The following is a 23,374-nucleotide window of genomic DNA, read 5'->3' as shown; positions in this document are numbered from 1 at the left end:
AGGGCTCATTAGACTTTCTTTTATCAGTGGTATAAGCTGTGAGATTTCAACCAAGCAGAGGGTTTAGATTCTAAATGAGAAATATAGATTAGCATTTCACATAGTGAAATAATGGAGTTCAGTGTTACCTTTCTAGTGACAAAAGCAGGAACTTAAATCCATTGTAGGGTTCCTTGTTTAATCAATCAATAAAGGAGAGGCACAGAAGATTTATTTCTTTGGTGGCAACCAACACCATCATTTTTCTTAATTATCCTTAGGTTTGCCTCTCCTGCTTTCAGATTCTTTGCAAGGAAAAAGCTTCTCTACCTTAAGAAAGGGACAGGAGATCTCTTGATGGGTTTTCTCTCTCATACACACAGAGAGTTTTGCCTTTTCTGTGGCAATACCTGTATTTCTTAATTAAAATCTAATAAAGTCAAAGGTTTTGCAAGGTTGTGCAGGCTACCTTGAAGACCAGAGGTTCCAGCCGAGGTAGACAAAGATCAAGGCAGCTGTAGGAGAGAAAACAAATAGTTCGAACTTTGGATCCACAGATGGTTATGCCTGCCAACTGTTATGAGCCAATGAATATCTGGCCTATCATTTGTCATATTTATTGCAGTACATAATGCTGTAATTTCTCATGGCATGGTTATTTATCTTGCTGTGTTCTCTGAACTGCTAAAATTGCAGCCACGTTGGAGCATACATATACTTTTTGGGTTTCATCTTTAAAAAACAGCCATGAAACTTGGCACAGGGCTCCCCATCCAAGGACTGGAACTATGCATATTGCAAAAGCAACTATTTAACAGAGTATGGAAAATTCTGACAACAGTTGAAACTATCCTCCCAGTCTTGCTCCTGTGCATTTAGCCACAGAGCCCAAAGGGAGCAGAGGCTCTCCATTGTGGATTGCTCCTTCTCAGAGGTGCCAGGCTGGTTTCCTAAAGTAGTGGCTACTGGAGTGGTGAGTACCATATCTGGAAGCCTCTCTGGAGTGTGCACAGAGTCCTCCAATTTTATAGTAAGGAAATAGGCCCTGGGAAGGAGAAGGATGAAGGTCGGGCAAGAAGGCATGAGATGCTCAGTCATTGATTTCTGACAGCCGTCTGGGGGCACTGTGACGTCAAAAGGAGCAGCAGGAACACCTGTCTCCACTGGCATCTCCACTACTGGCAGTGATGAGTCAGTGAATAGAGGTCACATGATGCCTGGTGACAGAAGATGTGACTCACAGGTGGGCAGAGAGAGTCTTTAGGGTACTGTTGCTCACTTGCCACAACTCAGCATCCATGATGAATCATCGGGTCCAAATGGGGCTTGGAGTTGGGGCAGGTTTTAGTGCACATGGGAGCCTCCATGAATGGCAGATGTAAAAATGGAGGGACCTCTCATCCACACAGGATTAGTGCATTCCCTCCCTGAGGTGTGAGAACTCACACTTTGTTGTAGGTCGCTCTGCTGTTTGTGATAAAGTGGCTATTGGCCGCTCAGAGCCCTGCGGAGCAGATGAAATCTCACTCTAGCCGTTAGTTTGCCTCACAATAGTTTCAGTCAGAAATGTTAACAATATTTATTCTCAAGAGTCCTGAGACCTCTCTCCTCTTCCTTTCCCTTCAAGGTGGAGAAGTGGGCTTATGGTGATCAGCAGAAGCGAGGAAGGTGAAGATGTCATTCTAATTATTATTAGGGCTAGTGTTAGAAGGCTGAAGGTCAAGATGCCAAACTCCTTAACCCCTGCCTCAGCCACTTTAGTCTCATCTCCCACCACCTTTCAGGTCTTGGAACAGGCGATGTTTCCTTCTGCCTCAAGGCTCTGCACAGCCAAGACTCTAATGGGCAAGGTGGCTCAGGAGAAAAAGGAGGCTCTGCAAACGCAAGTCTGAAAGTCTACTTCTGAAATACGCCTTTCCTCAGGAAGAAATCGGAAGGGTAGGGTCTGTGGAGTCTCCAAGGCTGGCTGAGGACCAACCACTTGGGTTGTCTGAGGTTAAAAGGCTGTGCTCAACAAAAGGAAGAATGAATAAGTGCCCTAGGATAAGCATGAAATACGCACAGGAACCTTCACTCAGAAAGAAAGGGGACTTGAAAAACACCAAAGAGGACAAGAGGCTTTTAAAGTTACCGCTGTACTCAGTGTTGGGTGTGGCAGTCAAGGTCAATGACCATCAAGAAAGCCCACTCTTTCAAGTCCTCTTCCCATCGGTCTCCTAGGTTAGCAGAACTTTCAGACTAGAAAGGGTGGAAGGACAATTGGTAAGAGAATTGGAAGGCCCAGATCTGGAAAAAGATCATGTGAGAGCACTGTTCTGACTTTCAGGTCTAGATGCCTGTGTCCAGTTCCTGTGGAGACCTGAATCACTGTGTGAGAGCACTTGAGGTAGCAGAGACGATGGGGAAATGCTAACAACCCTAAACAAGGTAAATGCCTCCATTTTCAAGAAGGGAGGACATATTATTAAACAAATGATTTGTGTACGTTTAAAAAGGAAAGCAAGTTTGGGAATGAGAGTCATAGTCACAGAGCTAAGAACCTCTAGCAGAGAGACAAATACAAAACTGAATTTGGTTAGGTTCATGGGAGCAACACGGAAGGTAACATGCATACTTCAGGATGGGCAATTGGTGCACAAGGAACAAAAACCCTTCACACAAAGCAGCGATTGCTGTTTTAGGTCTTGGTGGTAGATGGGAGGGGAGATCGTGGTTCTCCTGAATCCCTGCATACAGGTCTCTCCTACCCCCAGAAACACAGCCAGCCTTTAGAAGCGCCTCTCTAGGATATGACTCTACTCTTTATCCTTCCTCCCTTTCATCATCTCTCACGACCTAACTTGAACGGATAAATTTGGTTTAAGGGTTATTTATATTGGGAAGGCGGTTGAGAAGAAGTTGTGAAAGGTCTGGTTGGTGACTGTTGGAAAGGTAGCGGAGAGAAACTTTGATACATGTTTGCTGCCTGGTCACCTTGGGCAAGCAACCGGCTCCGATCCTTGGTTTTCTCATCTCAAAAATGGGAACAATAGCTAGGAGGTGATCAGTACTATCTCCTCTCCAAATTCCTTGCCTTCTCTGTTTTCTTTGGTCTTTTCTGGGGCTTTCCATTGATTTTATTTTTGGCTTATTACACAGCAGATTTTATCAGATTCACAGGATTTTGTGTCTTGACTCCTCTAAGTAAATAACAAACAATCTTCAGTCACTGAAATGGGACAAGAAGTGAAAATAAAGCAGAAATTCAATCAAAGCATGGTAGGTCTAATTGTCTGCTGTTTATATTGTAAATAATCTCAGGGTGCCCTCTGGCCTGCTGCTGGTCCTCAGAGCAGCTTACACCCCACACGGTGTATTTGAAAGATGTGGACTGAAAGGGGATGCAGGTTCTAGCAGGAACTTTGCCACTAATTAGCAATGTGACTTTGGACAAATCTTTTTACATCCTGGCTCTGTTTCCTCATCAGCATGGTAAATGGGTTGACCTATGTAATCTCCCAGGTCCTTTCCAACTCCAGAATTTTAAAAGGTCCACGATTGCAAGCCAAAAACTATATTATGGAATGGGGTGACAGCATGTATAAGTGCAAGTTGATTAGGGAAATGGCATAGGATTTATCTTTTAAATTGGCTTTTACAATAATAAATCACAGAGTAAAGATACAGAGAAGAGAGAGACATTTTCTGTAAGTGTTCAAGGAAGCGTAGCTTATTTCAAACAATGGTTTCTGAAAATAACCTTTCATTCTTTGTCCTTATATTTTTCCTAATGGATGGCATAAAATGGATTCTCAGCCTGAATAGTGGCTTTCATTCAATTTTAAGTCACCCCATCATGTTGTGTACTGATGCTTTCCACGTTAGCTGACATTGCAGGATGCAGCACAATGCAGAGTGAAGAGTTAGAACTGTGACATGGCATGTTGGAAACAATGCTTGCTTTTTGCAGATCAGTTATCATTTAAAGGCTGGTATTTAGAACCATCTTTAGATAATTCAATAGCTCTGTGTCTCTGGTAGGGAGGATGTCAACCTGAGTTACTTTTTTTGCTTATCAGATATGATGGAACAAGATGACATTAAAATGGTTGAAAGAAACTATCCAGAATGAGTATTTTTAAAAAAATCAAGCAAATTTTTAAGGAGCTTAGAATTGGATTGATTCACTGCAACCATGGAACTCAAAGAAAAATGGTGATTATCACAGATCGTTGTCCAGGATAAATCCAGTTATTTCCCATAGTTACCCTTTGTCCTGATATATCACGGTCTTCTGTGACATCGCAGTCTCCTCATTTTGATTGAAATCAAATCTTGTGAAGGGAAAGATGCTTTAAAGTGACTGTAATTTGTTCCCTGAGCTGTAGGTACAATGGAGTCACATTATCAGTAATATCCCCAATTTTACACGCTCTCGCTGATACCTGCTCAGGCCACATGCTGTGCTCCCGTGAAGAGGTAATTCCAGGGGTTCCCACACGTTTCTGTGAGATGCTCAGCCATCAGGTGGCTGCTCGGCTCACCCAGTCAGGCACTGCGGCCTCCTGATGGGCACACGAGGGACAGGACAGAGCCCTCTCAGTGGCCAAACTGCAGGAGGGTCTGCGGCAAAGTGGGGGATGAGACCTCTCTCCCACTTCAAGCTAGAATCTTCCAGGGTGTATGGACATGGCACTGCTGGTGCCACTATCCGTATGGAATTTTATGAATGGGACACTGGGGCTTCACCTGGAGCCCTCTCTCCTCTAAGGTACCAGACAGGCATCCAGAGGGAGGGAACAGGAAGAGATGAGTGTCAGCACCAGGGTCCTCTCTTCAGCAACCGAGTCCTTGTTTTGGGGTCATGTTTATTCTCTTAAGATGGCTTATTCTGGAAAGTTCTTCATCCCCTGAAGCAAATAAAGTTCTGTCAGTCTCTCCTTACTAGATTGCCTGAGAGGTCCGGACAGAATTTTCTGAAATGCAGCAGCAATAGAGGCTCAAGTTGGGAGCCCTGACACTGTTCATTCTGCGAGCACTTCTGGAACATATTCTATGTGTGAAAGACTTTCTTTCTCCTTTATTCCTCTCTTCTCTAAAGAAAATTTTTTCTTTGGAAGATTGGCTTGAATTGAAGAATTGACATGTAGGATTTCTCTTAACAGAGACCATGAAGCCATTTTCAAATAAAACACAATTAGTGGAGAAGGGATGTACTTTCGAATATGCCAGTGCCTCTAGATATACAGAAGGCTATTAGTAAACAACTTTGATTTAACTGGCTGATCAGACATCTTTGCAGAGGAACAAAAATAATTAGAAAAGTGCAGACGTATTTAAACTCTCCAGAACAAGCCAATAAAGGATAATGTAGAACTAACTTTCTCTTTAGTGTTTGAGTGGATTTATGTCTGTACAGAGAAAGCACGTTTTGGTTGTTTTAGAATTGTCCAGCATTTTTATTGACATTTGTCTTAGAATATGAACATTATTTCAGTGACTTATTTTTCAAACATGTTATGGTGCAAAATGATTTCAGTCCACTGCATATGATCATGTTTTGAATGAATGGAGTCTGAGACTTAATATTTACTCCTGCACGTATGTTGCTGCTAAAGTTACCTGTATTTAAAAAGAGCTTCATGCAGCCTTCCATTAAATTGCGTGTTAACCTTAATGGACTACAACGTTGATTTAGAAATGGCCAGGCACTGGCAAGTTTTATATAGTTGCTCATATAACATTCTCAATGTCAATAAAGAATGCCTTTTGTCTAATTGTGCCCCTGCAATATATGGAAGTCCTTCACACTAATGACAAAGTATTTCTTCCCTTCGTGTTCAAAAATGATAATACTGACAAAGATATGTAGGGAGGTATCTACCAGATCAATATGTGATCAATAATTCACTGCACACAGAGTAGGAAATACTGTAGTCACTATTGGCAGTCTCGTATTGTTTGTAGCTTTGTCCTAACGTTGAGGGTACCATGTACAAACAAGCGTATGGACTCAAGGAGTTAAGAAATAGTCTAATTGCTATGCATGTGCATGCAGCTCCTTGGTCTTCAATCCTATCAGACTTTTGTTCAAAGGGATGTGCTGCCTCTGATTGCTATGGGGTTGTGTGGTTGAACTAAAGTGTGCTTCTCTCTCATTTCTTCTCCCCGTTTTATTTCCATTTGGCTCTCTAAGCTGCTTGGGTTCCTCTGTTGTCTCCCAACACATCTAACTTAGTCAAGTTGTGTTGCGTGGCATTGCCTTTCTACAGCCCAGGTCCATGCTTTTGGCAATATCTACTCTGGTCCAGCGTCAACATCCACGGTGCACATTCCACAAGCAGGCACTGAGCCGTGTTCTGGGGATACTGAGATAAATGAGTCTCTTGCAGGTCGGTGAGGGACATAGCAGAGGCCTCTGTTGATTTTTCCTGCCCAGCCTGCATTCTCCACTCTCCTTCCTTGTTGGCCCTATTTTTGCTTTGGGGAAATACTCCTCCTCAGGGATATAGCCAGGCTAGGTTATCAATCCAGATCAAGGGAGGGTCCTGGCCTAAGCTCTACCACTGAGACTTCCAGGGAAAAGGAATCTTGAGGAGAGTGACAGAAAGCCTGGAACTAGTTCTAGGCCATTCGCTGTGATGGTGGTGCCCTGAGATACCACCCCTTGGTTCCTGCTACCACAACACCTGATGCTGCTCAGGTCTCTGCCCTTTGTCAAGCTCGGTTCTTCAGCTGTTCCTTCCGCTCTGTAAGCCATCCTATGTCCTTCCAGTAATTTTCTTTCTAGGTTAAGTAAGCAACAGTTGGTTCCTGCTGCTTTGCACCAAAGAATTACAACCAAAGTAGAAGCAGATGAAATGCCATAATGCAGAATAGGAAACTCTCCAGAAAAGGTAACACAAGGTATCTATTTGACTTTTAGGGCATGTTTTTAAGTTTGCTGAGGAAACAACACATGGGGTGATTACAGCAGGTCCAGATTTCCCATCTCTCAATGCTTAGTTTTTGGAAATTGTGGCCACAGTACAACAAAGCTTGTTGGCTTTCTTATTTTAAAGTTTATTATGTCAATCTGTAGTGAATGTTATGAGTCATAAAAGTCATGTTTAAATCTTACAGTATTTTGTGGTAGCAGGAAACAAGTAAAAAAGTATGGGTAGTAAATAATTGCACTGCATGAGCAACTAATGTTTACTTTAAAGTCTAATTATGAATTTAATTGCAAACACTTTCAAACTTTGTAGTTGGAAATGACCTTTTTCAGAATACGAGACCCACATGTAAGAAACCCTTCAAGATTTGAGAATGAGAAATATTGTCATGACTAACCAGCAAAAACAGGCCACAGAGAAAGATAAACATTTTGACCTCAGTGAATTTAGGAGGCTATCTTTACAAATGATGTCAAACAATTATATTTTTAAAAAATGTTTTACTATGGAAAATTTTAAACGCACAGATAAGTATGAAGAATATTATAGTGAACCTCATGTACTTATTATTTTGCTTTAACAAGCATTAACTCATGGCCAATTTTATTTCTGTATTCCCCACTGAAGTAGGGAAGTTTCCCTCTTTGATTATTTTGGAGCAAATCCCAGACATCCTATCAGCTCATCTGTAAATATTCCAGAATATATCTATAAAACAAGAAGTTTCTTTCTTGCTCTTAAACATACCACAACACAATGATCACATCTAAGAAAAGCTAATGATCATTCCTCTGGGTCATCAATATGCAGTGGGTATCCTTATTTCCTGCCAGTCTTTTGTGGGAGAGCCCCAGGGTGTCCAGGCTACATTGTCTCAGCCTCTTCCAATTTCAGCCTCACAGTTTCAGGTGAGCTCAGATCCTCTCCTACTGGTAGTGTCTCACCCTAAGCACGAGTCTCATGTCCTTCTGCACCAAAGGAGACAGCACACGACTGGATGCACAATGCATCCCCAAAGTGGGGGTCATAAAAGCCCAGGGGCAACACAACTAATAGGGAGCAGGAGCCTGCGGAGTAGGGTTTGCTCTCTTGTCCTGTAAGAAGACAATTCTTGGTAGCCTGCTGTGTGCTTCTCAGAGGCCCTGCAGAATCAGCCCCTATGCGCAGGCCACTTCCCAACACCTGTCGGCTCTTCCTCCTTCCCCGTCATACTTCCCTGTTTCTACTGTTTTATTTCACGGAATTACATCTCAAGCCCTTGGGGAATACAAACTATGCTACGCTAATCACGTTGCAATATGTTGATATGTCTCTTAATTCTCTCTTTTAAAATTGTGGTAAAATACACAAAACAAAGTTTACCATGTGAACCATTTTTAAGCGTACAGTTCAGTGGTATCAAGCACATTCACACTGTGCGAGTGTCATCACCATCCGCCTCCAAAACTCTTCACTTTGTGTAGCTGAAACTTTGTGTCCATTAAACAATAACTCCCCATTTCGCCCTCCTCCCAGGCCCTGGCAACCACGGTTTTACTTTCTGTCCCTATGAATTTGATATTCTAAGTGCCTTATATATGTAGATCATACAGGATTTGTCTTTTCCTAACTGGTTTATTATGCTTTGCATAATGTCCTCAAGGTTTCTCCATATCATAGTATGTGCCAGAACTTCCTTCTTTTTTAAGGCTGAATAACATTCCATTGTGTGTATATACCACATTTTGTTTATCCATTCATCCATAGATGGACACTGGAATTGCCTTCACTTTTTGGCTATTGTGAATAATGCTGCTATAAATATGGGTATTCAAACATCTCTTTGAGACCTTGCCTTCAGTTCTTTTAGGTATGTGCCTCAAAATAGAATTGCTGGATCATCATGGTAATTCCATTTTACATTTTCATCAACAGTGCACAAGCTTTCTGATTTCTCCACAGCCTCATCAATACTTGCTATTTTCTTTCTTTTTAATAATAGCTGTCCTAATGGGTATGTTTTAATTCTCTTCTAATCAATATATTTCTCCTTCATCCCTGTCTCTATCTTTATCTTCCTCTCTCTCTTTTTTACAGAAATAAGATGGTCCTGTTTTTCCACAATCAAAGTTTTTCTGATTGCATGCTATGCTGCCAATTTACAATGCAAGACCTGTAAAGACTCATTAGTCCTGAATCTGAATCCGAGGTATCAGTGTGATGTGGAAACATGATATATCTTATCCTTTTTCCAAATTGCATATTTCCTACCTTTGTTCTCTGTGAAGGCCTAGAACAAGGACCAACCCACGCAGCAAATGGGCATTACTAGCTCACATTTCCTACTATGTTTAAACCATAACTTCTTGGTGAAGAGGCTGATTTCAGGTCTGAGACAGGAAATGCAAAAGATGAGCATGGAAATAAATCTTGTCATGCTTGAAAGCAAAGCCACTATCGAAGACTGCTGGGATCATTTCAAAAGGACTCAGGAACCAACTTGAGCAGGCTGCCACTGGCCAAAAATGGATGAATTTGTGCATGAATAAAGGTAATGGTTGCAATGGATTAAAACATATCAAATATATTTGAAGTAATGTGTTCATAATGACACTAAAATAAAAAAGAAAGAAAAATTCATCAATCACTTTTGGAGGATTCTATGAATCCAATTCATTATTTTGAAAGCTGGTGAGTAAATTCATAGAATCCAGCTTTTATTCTGCTTTTCCTGTACTAACTATATCTATGGTAACAAAATTATTGATAAGAGATGGTTTCTCTTTATAAAGTATTCCAGTTAATAAATGAAGAGAAGATAATATTACAGTAGCATTTTAAAACTTCTACACACCTAATGGAATTGGGCTTTGAGTATCAGTGTGTGCTACCATCATGAAATGGACAAGGACCAGACATTGTGTGCCTCCCAATGGAAGTTCACAGCATCACCTGTGAAGGAGTCTTGACAAAAGAGTGAAATCTGAATCTCATTAAGCCTGTAGATTTACCTACCGATTTACAAGAAATATGGATCAAAAGCAACAAGTGTGTTTTTTCTTAATTTTTTTAATATAATTAATTTCATAAAACAGTAAACATTGGAACTGTGAATGATTGCATAGTCACTGTGCAAAGTAAGCCTAGACTTTTCCAGAAATTTCACACAAAAGCAAGTGTTTGCCTAGTTTAGATTTTTGTCTTAGGAAGGGGTTAATCTTAGTGGCAAAGGAGACTTTTTAAAAAAGGTTGGCACTTAACATGATGCCTATTATTTCTCTTGACATCGTGTCTTCTTATCTTGCTCTTGGTTTTGTGGAATAAGATGAAAGAAAATTGCTAGCGCTCTCTAGCACTGTGTGCTTGGTTTTAGTAATCTCAGTTTTGCTTCAGATATTTTAAATGTTTTTCTTTCTGAAAAAGAAAAAAAACGAGAGTGAAACTCAAATAAGGGGCCAACAGGGAGAGGGGCCGTTAAGTAGGATTCTGTAGTGTTCAGTTTCCTGACTACAGAATAATCCTATTAATAATCCTGTCTTCTGATCTTATGTTGTCTGGATTCTTTGTTTCCTATTTGTTGAATACACACAACTTTCAGTGAATAGTGAAAATCTGACAATTTTGAGATGCCAACTTAAAAAGTATTTGCTTTACTTGGAAACCAAGAAAGAATTCTAGAAGTTCTCAAGTCCAGGAATATTTGGATATTATTCTCTTTAATAATTAATACAAATTCTTTTTGTATGAGAGCAAGCTGTAAAGTGCAAGATGACTCAGAATGAATCCTCATTTGAAGGCAAGTGATTTACTGCTTGTTTCAAATCTATTCATGATTAATACTTATTGTTAAAGATTTATTATGTGGTGTCAATTCATTTCTTCAAATATTTAATAATTATTCATTAAATATGTATTTAGCGCCAGCTATGTACCAGGTATTGCACTGGGTCATGGGACAACAGCGATGAATGAGATCTACACATTCTCTCCTCACCAGGAGGTTATAATTTGGTGGGTTTCCCAGGAAAGCACATGCCAAGATGGAATTAGAAGTACAAGAGATTTACTGGAGGAAATGCTTGTAAAGGAAAATGGAAAAGGAAGCAGGAGCAGATGAGGAGATCGTCAGACCACGATGCAGATCTGACAATGTCGCAGGAAGGAAGATTGGGTAGGAAGGATCTAAGTCTATGGGGCAGCTCCGAGAAAGTCTCAGATAGGCTGATGGGGAGCCTTGAGCAAATTGCTCATTAGAGGAGTCCCATATTGGCCAGGAATGGCCCAGCTCTAATCTCTCTGCTGTGCTTAGTCATGGGCTCAGAGAAGTTCTGGCCTTGGTGTGAATGACATGGTGGGTCCAGTACGTGTGGCAGCTGGAGGCTGATAGCTAACTGCACAGGCTCTTTCCTGAAGGGTGATCTAAAAGGTGCATTGCGGTGGGAGAGGTAAACATTGAACAAACGGGTACGAGGGTAAGGCACATTACAACAGGGATATCATGGGGGTAAATACCCCTATATGGTAGTGTAGCAGAGGAAGTTTATCTGCAGTCACCGTTCTTCCTCTGTTCTGCTCTGTGTCATAGGGGACAACTTTATCCAGGTTCCCTGATCATATGCTTTTCGGATATGTTCAGCCAGTGGGAGGCACTGGCCGGAGACTGGAAGGTGGAAGGGAAGAGAATCCAGTGTATTTCTTCCCTTCTCTGTTTGCCCCTTCTCATCTCTCCAGCACTAGCTGCATCTCCTGTGGGTTTCCAGCTCCTATCAGAAAGTCCCTCACTTGTGGTCCTACATTCCTCTAAACAGCCATGGTCTCTGGGACATTGCTTGTTGCTGTTGTCCTTTACTTTCACATAGTTATTAGTGATCCTGTCATTATTAATCTGTATTATTAATCTCTTGTCTCACTATCTCCTATTTGGCTTCACAGTTTATTCATCACCTTCATAAGTGATTCCTTGTGTTAAATCCCCTTTGTCTGAAATACCTAGAGAGCCCTCATTTCCTAGTTATACCCTGACTGGTAGGCTGAGTCTGGAAGAGGTCACAGGGAAGATTTTTCTAATGGAGTGACATTTAAGCTGAACCTGAGGGATGAGTGGGAACTGTCCAAAATGGACTGATCACAGTGCTGTCATTGGTACTTCTACCAATCTTTTGTACATTACTTTTTATTTTTAGATGATTTGTTAGTTTTAAAACAACATAGTAAAAAGTACAGGTTCTGGTGCTGTAGTGCTTGGGTGCAAATCACGGCATCTGTTACTTTCTAGATATGTAACCTCAGGCAGTTTACTAAGTTCCTGTGCTTCAGTGTCCTCTCTGTAAAATAACGGTGTCACCTTCTACAGAAGCCATGAGAAGTCAATAAGTTAATACGTATGGACAACTTAATGTTTGATAGTATTCTTTTTCATATGCATCACATGACTTTGCAGAAGCTTTCCTTTCTAATGTGCACTCTGAGCCTGCAGGAGGAGCATATTGTATACAGGGTGGATGATGCTTCGTTCGCTTCTAGAATCTAATGTTTCATGGGAGAAGTTTGAGGTCAGTCTGATTTTTCATTATTTATTCCAAGTCACCGCTTTCTGTGCCTGGGTACTTGTGGGTTTCTTTCTTATCCTAGAAATTCAATAATTTTAGTAGGATATGTCAAGGTGTTGGTCACTTTTAATAAGTTTTGATTGACATACAGGTGTGTCCTATCATTTTGCAGGTTTATTCACTCCTTCCTTTTAGGAGAGTTTTTTCTCCCTCCCCTCATATCACTGACACGTTTTTCTGTTCTATTATATTAGTCTGGGGGAAGTCAGCATTTTTCTTTCAATTTACAAATTGATTCAGTGAGTTCACTCAACATTTTACATTCAAAACAGCAAGGCCTTATAACCAAGCTAACTGATTATGGTCTATTCCATCAAAAGTAAAGCCAAATATGGAGATAGTTCCATCTTTCTTTGGACAATTAACAACCTCTCTGATGTAGATGGACCCTGTCCAGCTGCTGGAGATTGTGTGATCAATTGGAATCTGCTTGGTCAGTTAGAAAGCTGTATTTGCTTTATAGTCTATTGTCTATCCTCTGCCCCGCCACCCCCCACCACCCCTCCTTTCTTTTGTTATCTCTTCTTCATTTGGAGCAGTCCAGGGGTTCACTTACATCCAATATTAAGCTTTATTCAGTGATTAATATAGTTCTGGGCTGGGGCCAATAATGAGCTACAGATATCTAGACGTAATGGAAATAATCAAAACTTAACTGGGCTAAGATTCTCAGGGGTTGATTTGCTCCCACTAGAGATTTCATTCTCTCCTGATTCTTCATTGGCTGCATCTGGAATGACCACAAAGGAACATTTTAGGAATAAACATCCCAATCCAGGATAACCTGGGCTTTGGGAACCATCGTCACGTGGCCATGTCATGGTGGTTAAGAGTATGGACTCCTGAGAAAGAGAAACTAGGCTCGAATCTCTGTTCTCCCCTCTCCTAACCACGTGATCTTTGACCACTTACTCAACCAGGCTCAGCATTAGCTTCCTAATCAGAAAAATGGGGATGGTAATAATACTTTCTTCATAAGGTTGTTGGTGATTATTAAATTAGATCACAATTACATGTTCCCTCACACATAGAAAATATTCAATATACTCAAATTATTATTATTATCATTATTATTACAGGTCGACATCTAAATCAGCACCATATATTTTAGTGCTGTGTCTTTCTTATTTTTATCTAATAAATACACTTATTCTCTTTTAAGACAAGAAATTTGGGTTGCTACTCCCTTATTTGGCTCCCAAGGAAAACAACCCACAGTCTGGGCAGGCAGATCAATGAACTGGACATGCGAGCTAGCATTCAGTTTTCAGCAAGAATAAACTGAAGGAGAGTGCTGGAAGCTTAGAGCCCTATTTCTTAAATGGCTTTAGACTGGGGTATTCTATTTTCTCCTCAAGGGAGATCAATTATCCAGATGTCAGAAATCTGCTGCTTGCTCTTCTATTCTATCCTTTTCCTCTGACTTTTTCATTTCTTTTTCCTTTACCTTTTCTTTCTGAAAGCAAGCACCAAATCTTTCTTCACATGCCAGATTTAATGTTCTGCAAGGTCAATTTAGTTCTTTACGGCTTTGAGAGATATTTTAAATACTGTCATGAAATTATTAATTGCCTTACATTCTTTATTTTTTTCCCTAATGCAGTCACTCCCTTTCAGAAATATCTTATCTTTTATTTTAAATATTATAAAAAAAAGTTCTCTAATGTTCGAATGTTTGTTTCTTGGAATAAGTCTTTGTAAAAATACATGCTACCAGCTTTATCTTTACATCATTATTTTCTTGCCAAAATTTTTCAAAGGTCTTAACACTGTTTATTTTGTGTATACTTTGATAGAAGGCAGATCTATTTTGATCTGTTATTTGAACAAAAATTAAGATGGTACATTCTCCTTGGGTCTGCTCACTGCTTAGCTTGCCATTTTTCACTCCCCCTTTTGTATCTTATGATAAAAAAGAGATAATATGGATTCATATTAATAGTCTGGTTTTTAGGCAGACAGAGAGGGATGGAGAGAAAATCGGGGCATGTGCAGTCCCAGACGGTGAAGAGCACTTTGTGTACTTCCTGAGGCCAGTGACCAGGTTTCCACATCTGCTCTTCCTTTTAACCTAGTGATTGTTTTTAGGTACATGACATCATTTTCCTGCTGTCTGCCTGCCAATCCCAGCAAATGTCCCTTTGTTTTAGGAAAATGTCTCTGAGTCAGGATGAACTGGTGAGTTGGTGAGAAGCTGCCTGTCTGCGCTCCCTTTTGTGTGGCCTCACACATTTCCCCAGCCGGTGCTGATGCTTCTGCTTCTGCCTCAGAAGTTTTTCCTGAAGCACTGAAACGGACTCTCAGCCAAGGAGTTCCTATTTTTTCCTACAATTCTTTTCCTCCTTCCTTCTTTCCTTCCTTCCTCTTTTTCTCCTTTTCTCTCTCTCTTTTTAGGAAGAGTCCCCTTCAAGTCAGAAAAGTATTCTGTCACATTAGGGATGGGGGGATCCGTAACGGGAAATTGGGGTCAGCAAAAATCCATACCTCTTTCTGCTTCACGTGGTTTGCTCCCACGGCACGGATGCAATGGCTCAAGGTGGTCCAAGTGGGGATGGCCCTCTCTGTCTCTTGCTTCGTTTGGCTTGCAACTCTTAATGGTTGGGTGAGGGCACTTGGCTGGGCAGAGGAGGCTGAAATTCATATTCTTGCTGACTGGGCTGTGTGACCTGGAGCAAGACTGCTTCTACACAAAGGAAGAGGCTTTACCTAAAAATTATCATAACTGCATTGTTTACTTGCTCAGGCTGGGGGACCTGAGCCCTTCCAGGTAGGGGAGTTGGGAGGAATGCTTATTTCTAACTTGCGTGGGCTGGCAGTGGCCCTGGCAACATTAGGTGAGTTTGTGGGCCGTGCTTTCCCGGAAAGGAGATCATCAGGTGGCTCTTGATGGCTCGCTTCAATCTTGTTTTGTCTGGGCCATTCCTGGGAGATGACGCACTTTGACACACTTTGCCTATTTCTCCACTGGTAAGGAAGAGGAATTTTGACCTACTTTTCTCATCTTTTGGAGAAGTCCCTACTTTATTTAAAAAACTTATTAATTGGTTGAAAAACAAAGAAAGAAAGAAAGAAAAAAAAAAAGAAAGAAAATAGTGAAATGTCTTTCTCCCATCTCTGTCTCCACTTTGCTGAGTTCTCATTCCACTGCCACAGGTAACCCTCGTTAATAGTTTATTATAGTTTGTTTACACACACACACAAGAAAACACAAATATAAATTTTTCCTTATTTCCCCATTATCCTTTTAAATAGAAAGGTTATCCTATATGGCCTAACTTTGAATTTTTGTTTTCATTTAACAGTATCTTCAAAGACTTTTCAAATTTGGACAGTGAATGGTTCTTCATTCTTTTATCCATCTGCATAATATTCCATTGTGTGGATACCTTAGTTAACCACTCTCCTCTAGATAAACATTAGGCATGTTTCCGATCATCTGTTCTTATAGACAATGCTATAATGAATAACCTTCTATGCTATTCATTTGGCACATGGGAAAATATGTCTGTAGGATAAATACTCAGGAGCAGAAGAGCTGAGTGATATGGTATTTGAATCTGTAATATTGATAGATATTGCCAAATTACCATCTGTAAGATTTCAGCAGTTTTTATTCCTTCCAACGAAGTTTGGAAACGTTTCCCTGCATCCTTGCTGGAACAGTGTATTATCAAGCTTTTAGGCCTTATCCAGGCTGATAGGTGAGAAAGGTATTATAGTGTCATTTCAATTTGCATTTCTCTTACTATAAATGAGATTGAGTATCTTTTCACAGGAATATGAGCCATTTGTATTTCACTTTCTGTGAAGTCTATTTCTATCCTTTGCTCATTTTTCTCCTGGGTTATTGTTTTTTAATTATTTAAATCAATTTTTAGAAGCATTTTATATATTCATATGTGCTTTTCCTGTTATATGAGTTGTAAATACTTTTTTTTTGTTGTTACCAATTTGTTTTTTGTCTTCTGGCTTTATTTTATTTTTTTTGACAGATAGAAGTCTTTTTTATTTTTGAGGAAGATTAGCCCTGAGCTAACTGCTGCCAATCCTCCTCTTTTTGCTGAAGATGACTGGCCCTGAGCTAACATCCATGCCCATCTTCCTCTACTTTCTATGTGGGATGCCTACCACAGCATGGCTTGCCAAGCGGTGCCATGTCCACACCCAGGATCCTAACCAGCGAACCACAGGCTGTCGAGAAGCGGAACGTGCGAATTTAACTGCTGCACCACTGGGCCAGCCTCTAGAAATCTTTTTTAAAGTAATCAAATTATCAGTCTTTTCTTTTATAGCCTCTGGATTTTGAATAATATTTTGAAAAAAATACTAAGTTTATAAAGAAATTCCCCCATATTTTCTCCTATGATTTAATTATTTACATGTAAATCTTTGATTTGTAATTTGTCCTGGTATAATGTATAAGGTATAAGTTATGTATATAGATTTTTTTCTAGATGGCTACTCACTCTAAACAGGAGCAAGATATCAACTCCCACTCCCGCCACTTTCATTTGCCCTTGCACTGGAGCTAATAATCCATGCAGTTAGACTAAAGACAGACAATAGAGGTATAGAAATTTTAAAGAAGTTTAAAAAAAATCACTATTTCTAGGTGATATGATTGTATACCTGGAAAACTCAAGAGAATAAATTGAAAAAGGAATACTAAAACAATATGAGATTAAATAAGATAGTGGAGTAAAAATTTTATGCATATAAATCAATAGGTTTCATACACAAATAGTTTTAAAATCCAATACAATTTTTGAAAATCCCATACACAGTAGCAGCATAAAAAAACAAAATACCTGGGAATACACTTAAGAAAGGACATGCAAGATCTATATAAAGAAACGTTTAGAATGCAGTTAAAAGGCACCAAAAAACTGCTGATCAAATTGAAAGATGTATCTTGTTTGGGATAGTAATAGTCAGTAAAGATATCACTCTTACTAAGCTAATTTATAAATTGGGATGCTAATAACAAGATCAATAGTATATTTTAAAAATATACATGTTGATGCAGAAGGATATGTGGAAAAACGTATGTGACTAGCTAGAAAAATTCTGACAAAGAAGAGCATTGAATGGGGACCAGCACTACCAGAGATTAAACTTATTCTAGAGCCTCAGAATTTAATGCAATTTACTACCAGTGCATAGATAAACAGATCAGAGGAATAAATAAGAAGTTTAGAAACAGACTAAAAAATAATGGAAATTTTGTACGTGATAAGGCTACCTTTCAACCTAGTGGGGAGAAGATCATTTTGGAACAACTCATTTATTTTAAACTGCAAGTTGCGAATCATCCTATAAACATAGTGAAAATTCTGAAATGCATCACAACAGCCCTGCATCCTGGAAAAGCTAATGAGATGGCAGATGCACTTTGGGTTTGACTAAACCCACAACTTCAGCAAAGAAGTAACTTGTTCCTGCGCCAAAATGAAGCAAGTTGCCAAATTCCATCTATAGCAATCAGGACAGAATTGAGCATGCATGCTTCTTTCCATTCCCCAGTGTATAAGTATATGGAAGGGGACAGGAATTAGACTTTCTAAAAAGGCGTAGCAGAATACTTATAACCTTTAGGAATCATTTGTAAAAATTGCTTTTCAACAATCCACTGTGCTCGTTGAGGAAACAAGGTGGTCTTATTCTTGAAGGATTTTTAAAATACCTGTTTCACTCAGCATAAAGGAAACTTTACAGGACAATAGGTTAGCTGCCCCTTATTGTCTTAGAAATAATTTTTACTTTCTTCTAACCCTGTCATGGAGAAGACATGTAAGCCATTGAGAGTCCACCGGCATGCAGGATACGGGGAGAGGCAAGCTGTGTGCAGAGTTAATTGCTTTCATTAGCGCCCAGGAATTCGTAGGGAAGTAGTTTAGCTTAGAGACGCAGCTCCAGGTTTTTCATCTCCAGGTGTTTTTATTCTAGGCTTGTTGCTTTATTGCTCTGCTTGCCTAATTTCGCTTTCACCCATTTTCTAGGTTAAATTTGAATGAAATTTCTTCCGATCTTTCTGAGATATTGGGCAAGATGGCAGTGTTGCATAGATTAACTAATTCAGGGTCTTAAAGTCATTTGATTGAGGGTGCAGTATAAATGCAAAGCAGGATGCGCCATAAAGCAAAATGCTAATTATCGCAGGCAATGCAGATGCTACTTTTAAAGGTGCCAGATGTGTATCCCCTCTCAATATCATGGGCTGGCTCCTGGAGAAGAACAGGAGGCACAGGAATGGTACAAACTGAGTAAAACAAATCACTCGGAAGAATAAAAACCACTGAGCGAGCAGTGCTACAATTAGCTTCAGAAAAATCAGAATGCTACTTTCTGGGAGACAGCCAGGTGGAGGGGGCCACAAAGTACCTGGTAAAATATGGAGTCCAAAAAATTTTTTTAAAACACTGATAATTTATACCTCTGTTTGTTTTCTTTGTTTTGTTGTGTGGTTTAATAAGAGATTGGAATGCCGCTTAGTGGATTTGGACACGATTCAATCTAAATTGTGAGAACTTTTCAAGATAATTGTTTTCCAGTGTAGGCTCAGAATTTTAGAGCAAAAGTGGGTCTTTACTTTATAACAGATTTATTATGTGCTATGAAGACCAGCCAAACACTTAATTGTTCATCGAGAACTTGAATTGCTTTCAACTATCTGTAAGATTTAGTTGGTCTTTTAATTAATTTATTTTTATCACATATTCCAAAAGGTTTGTGTCCAGTAAGGACACATCAATTAGGGCTAACAAACTAGAGGAAATGGAAAAGTAGGCATATGCTAACTACCCGGGTCAATATAGTGGCTCTGATTAGACATAAGGATTTCCCTCTAGCTGTCAAATGAGGAGACCTAGTAAGTTGCATAATTTTTGTTATCAGGAGGAGAAAGCATATCACTTCTTCAAAAGAGAGAGTTTTAGCATTTGATTCTGAATGAAATTTAATACATGGGCTCTAACCAAGGGATATTAAGCAACATAATGTACTGTGTTTTTTATGGCAGTTTTATAAAAAATAAAGGAATGTGAAATACAAATGTGACTCAATTCTGAAAATTGCAATATCCTATTATAGAATATGGGAGATAAAAAGAATCTGCAGCTTCACAAATATTTAGTGCTGGGCCCTTTTATGTTATGGCAGAATTCCCTATATAGATACTATAGAGACCCCAGGTCCAACATGAACACAGAAACAGACAAAAACAATGATGCTGGAAGGTTCTAAGCTCCATCCTATATAGAAATATTTCATCATTTCAACTGAAAAGGAGCTTTATATTAGGATAATTTTTTGATTTTTTTTTTCCTTGACAGGCTCCATTATCTACTTCTCTAACTCCATTCTGTCCAGCATAATTCCATCCACGATATTTAATATTTAAACTATCCTTTCCAAAATAATAAAGCAAGATGTACATGGAGAGCTCCTGTTGGTGAATTGGCAATTTCAGGGACTGAATTGAGCTACCCACTCAAACGGTCAGCGAAGGCGGCAAAGAAGAGGAATAGTCTCTTAGAACCTGTCCTACATCCTTCCTCTCACTCCCTGAGGGTAACCTTGTTCCCTGTTCCGGAGGAAAAAGAAATTTGTGCTCAGAAGTCAGTGCCTGCCTTCCATCCTCATTCCTTCCCTCTGTAAACGATAAACTGAGGCACATAAAAACATTTTAAGAGTTTATTTGAGCAAAAATCAATTCCAATCAGGAAGAGCCAAACCCGAAGTGGTTAGGAGGGCGCCACCAACAGGAGCTCAGGAGAGACTTATAGAGAAAAGGCAGAAGAAAAGTAAGGAAATTATTGATTGGCTGGAGCTTCAGCCTCGTTGGCTGTTTGTGATTGGCTGTCCTTAGGTTTCAGTTTCATAACCTTGAGGAAGTTAGAGGCCTCAGTTTTGTTTTGCTTACCTAGGCCTCCAGGGTGTTAGAACCTGCTTGGAATCTCAATCTTTCTGCCTTTTCCTGGATCTCTTCTTGTAAATACTCTTGATTCTCTGCTCCTTTCTGGTGGTCTTTGTGCTCACATCTTTGAGAAAAGCAACAGTTGTGGAAGTGATCACAAAGTTGATGACCGCTGTACTCTTCTGCCCAGTTTCTTCTTCCCATCCTGGTCCAACCTCCGGACCTTTGCAGCCTGTTTCTACTTTTTCACCTCCCTTACCTCCTTCATTGTGGTGCCATCTGGCTTCTCCCTCCACTCTGCATGAAAACAGCTCTTGTCAAAGTCACTAACAACGTCCTTGTTGATCCATCCTGTGGACCTCCAGAACCCTTCTGGCCTCTCAGCAGCAACAGACCTCTACTCCCTTCTGGACACTTTCTCTTTTCTCCAGATACCTTGTTCTTCTGACTTCCTGCTAGTCTGATGGCTTGTTCCCAGTCTCCTTTGTGGGCTTCTCTTCTGCCAATCTTACATCGGGGTGGAATTCTCTTCCTGGATTTCTTCTAACTTCACAGAGCACATTTGCTGAGGGGGATCTCATTTACTCCCATGGTTTTAATTACTGTCTTTCTCTTGAACTTTAGGGTTTTTTATCTAACTAGCCTACTGGACATCACTGGCTAGATGAACATCAGGCCCCCTGAATATGGCATGTCCAGGCTGGAACTCAGAGCTTCTCCCCTAACTTTCTCCTCTGTGTGCCCTCTACTACTGTTCACTCGGAAAAGTCATTCTTGACTTCTCCCTCTCCATCAATCCCACCTCCAGTCAGTCACTAAATTCTGCTGATTCTGCCTCCTAGTGACTCTCAAATATGTGCAATTGTCTCCATCTCCCCTGCTACTATCCTGGATGAAGCAATTATGATCTCTCTCCTAGATTACTGCTATCACCTCCTTGTCTCCCTGCCTGAGGCCTTGTCCATCCCTCATTTGCTCTCACTGCAGTCAGAGATCTTGGTATAAAAAGATCAGATTATATCATTTTATCAAATCAGATTATATCATTTCCATGCTTAAAAACCTTCAAAGCTCCCCATTCTTCTCATGAAGAAGTTAAAACTCTTTGATATGGCTCATAAAGCTCTTTATGAGCTCATTTTCATTTTCCTCTTTAGCCTCATTTTTTAAATATAAAATTTTTTAAGCCATTGGGAACTTACTTCACTTCCCCAACATGAAGGCGCAAAACCCATAGTTAGGAGTACAGACTTTGGCACCAGACTATTTGGGTTCAAATCCCAGCTTTGTCACTTAATTATGTTGTGACCTCAGGCAAACTACGTAACTTCTCTCAGTTTTCCTATCCATCAAATGGGATGATAATAGGATTATTGTAAGAATTAAATGAGTCAATGAGTGTAAAACACTCAGAGAAATGCTGGGGTATAATTAGCATTCAATAAATATTACCCTCTGTCATTACAACTGGCCCTAAACACTGAAAAGATTGTGTGGACCACATATTTGGGATTCAAAATAAAAACAGTTCTAAATTGTAAAGTACATTTAGGCAATAAGTAAGCCTAACAAACGTGTGCTTTTTTTTTTGAGATCACTACTTTGATCCTTTTTGAAAATACTAGATTGAAAAAAAGAGAGATTTTGTTGCTTCTGCTTTGTTGGTGACTGGCTCTAGCCTTAATCTGGGTTTTTGATCCAGTGTGTGCTTTTCCCTGTCCCTGGAACGCTCTTCCCCTCCTCTCTGCCTCTTTCTGAGCCAAATTGGTTTCTTCATTTAGGTCTCGAGTTACATGTTAGTTCTTCTCAAAGGCTGTCCTTGACTTGGAGTTTGGGCTGGCCCCTGCTTATGCACTCTCTGTGTGTGCTGTATCCCCGTAACTTGGCACCCACCGCTGTGCCGTAACTTCCCCTTTCCTTGTTGTATCTCCCGTTATAACGCCATTGCCAAGAAGGCAGAGCTGACTTCTCTGTTGTCCATGTTATTATCCCCTGTGCCTGGCATGGTTTGTGCTCTGTCAGTCAGCACATGACTAAGTGTCAGGAACCTCACTTTCCCTAGGGCAGAAAAAATTCTGTATCAGAGTAAATTCACCTATTTTAAAAATACCAGTTATTTTCTTTTTGATTCTGACATTGAGGTGGCTCTGCCTTAAACATCACTCACAATGCGGAGAATCGCTAGCTTGGTCTTTACTGTTTTCAAATTCAAATAACAGAAATGAGGTAAGGCATTGTGTAAGAGTGTGTGAAAACCTTTCAAGACGTGAAGGGGTTTCCTCTGCTGGGTGTGAGACCCAGGTATGAGGGCGTTCCCCTTGGATCTGTTGTCTTATGGCTATCTGAAGATCCCTAATGGTGGGACTCTCAATCCTGGTCAGACTGGTAGAGAAGAAATTTCTGGCTGGAAGCCTCTGAAACCAGGGTGTTGGGACAATTGCCTGTTCACCTGCCACAGAGCAGTTCCTGTGTTTCAGACCGGAAGTCCCTTGGGAGGCCCCTGATTCCCTGTCTGGCACTTAGGCTCTGAGATTTCATCTCATGATTATAAATTATTCAACAAACATTCCTAAGTTCTTCCCAGGAGGTTTGTGCTCGCGCCTGTAGAGGCATGATGTGGTACATGAAGACAAAGACATGAGTCCGCCCTGCAGAAGTACAATCCAGATGTCACCTGCTGCTCTTCAGAAGCTCCACCTGACACCTCAAAAGAAACACCAATACCTGCCCCAGAAGTTTGGCAAATACTTGAGGAGTTTGGCTCTGTCTAGTCATCTTGGGCTAGGATTTCTTACTGATGCTGGATTTCTGTTGTTTATGTTGTGTTTTGTGGTTGTTTTTTTATCTTTGCCCTGGCATCGACCCAGACATAGGATGCCATTTCTTCTCCATGATTCTTCCCCTCACATTCCCAAAGTATCACTGTAGGAAGCAGCTGTGTGGTGGCCTTTTACTGAAGAGATGAGCAACAGTGAGAG

This window comes from Equus quagga, unplaced genomic scaffold (assembly GCF_021613505.1).
Source record: "Equus quagga isolate Etosha38 unplaced genomic scaffold, UCLA_HA_Equagga_1.0 203_RagTag, whole genome shotgun sequence".
Taxonomy (NCBI): Eukaryota; Metazoa; Chordata; class Mammalia; order Perissodactyla; family Equidae; genus Equus; species Equus quagga.
The sequence above is the reverse complement of the archived record's forward strand: the minus strand, read 5'-3'. Positions refer to the sequence as shown.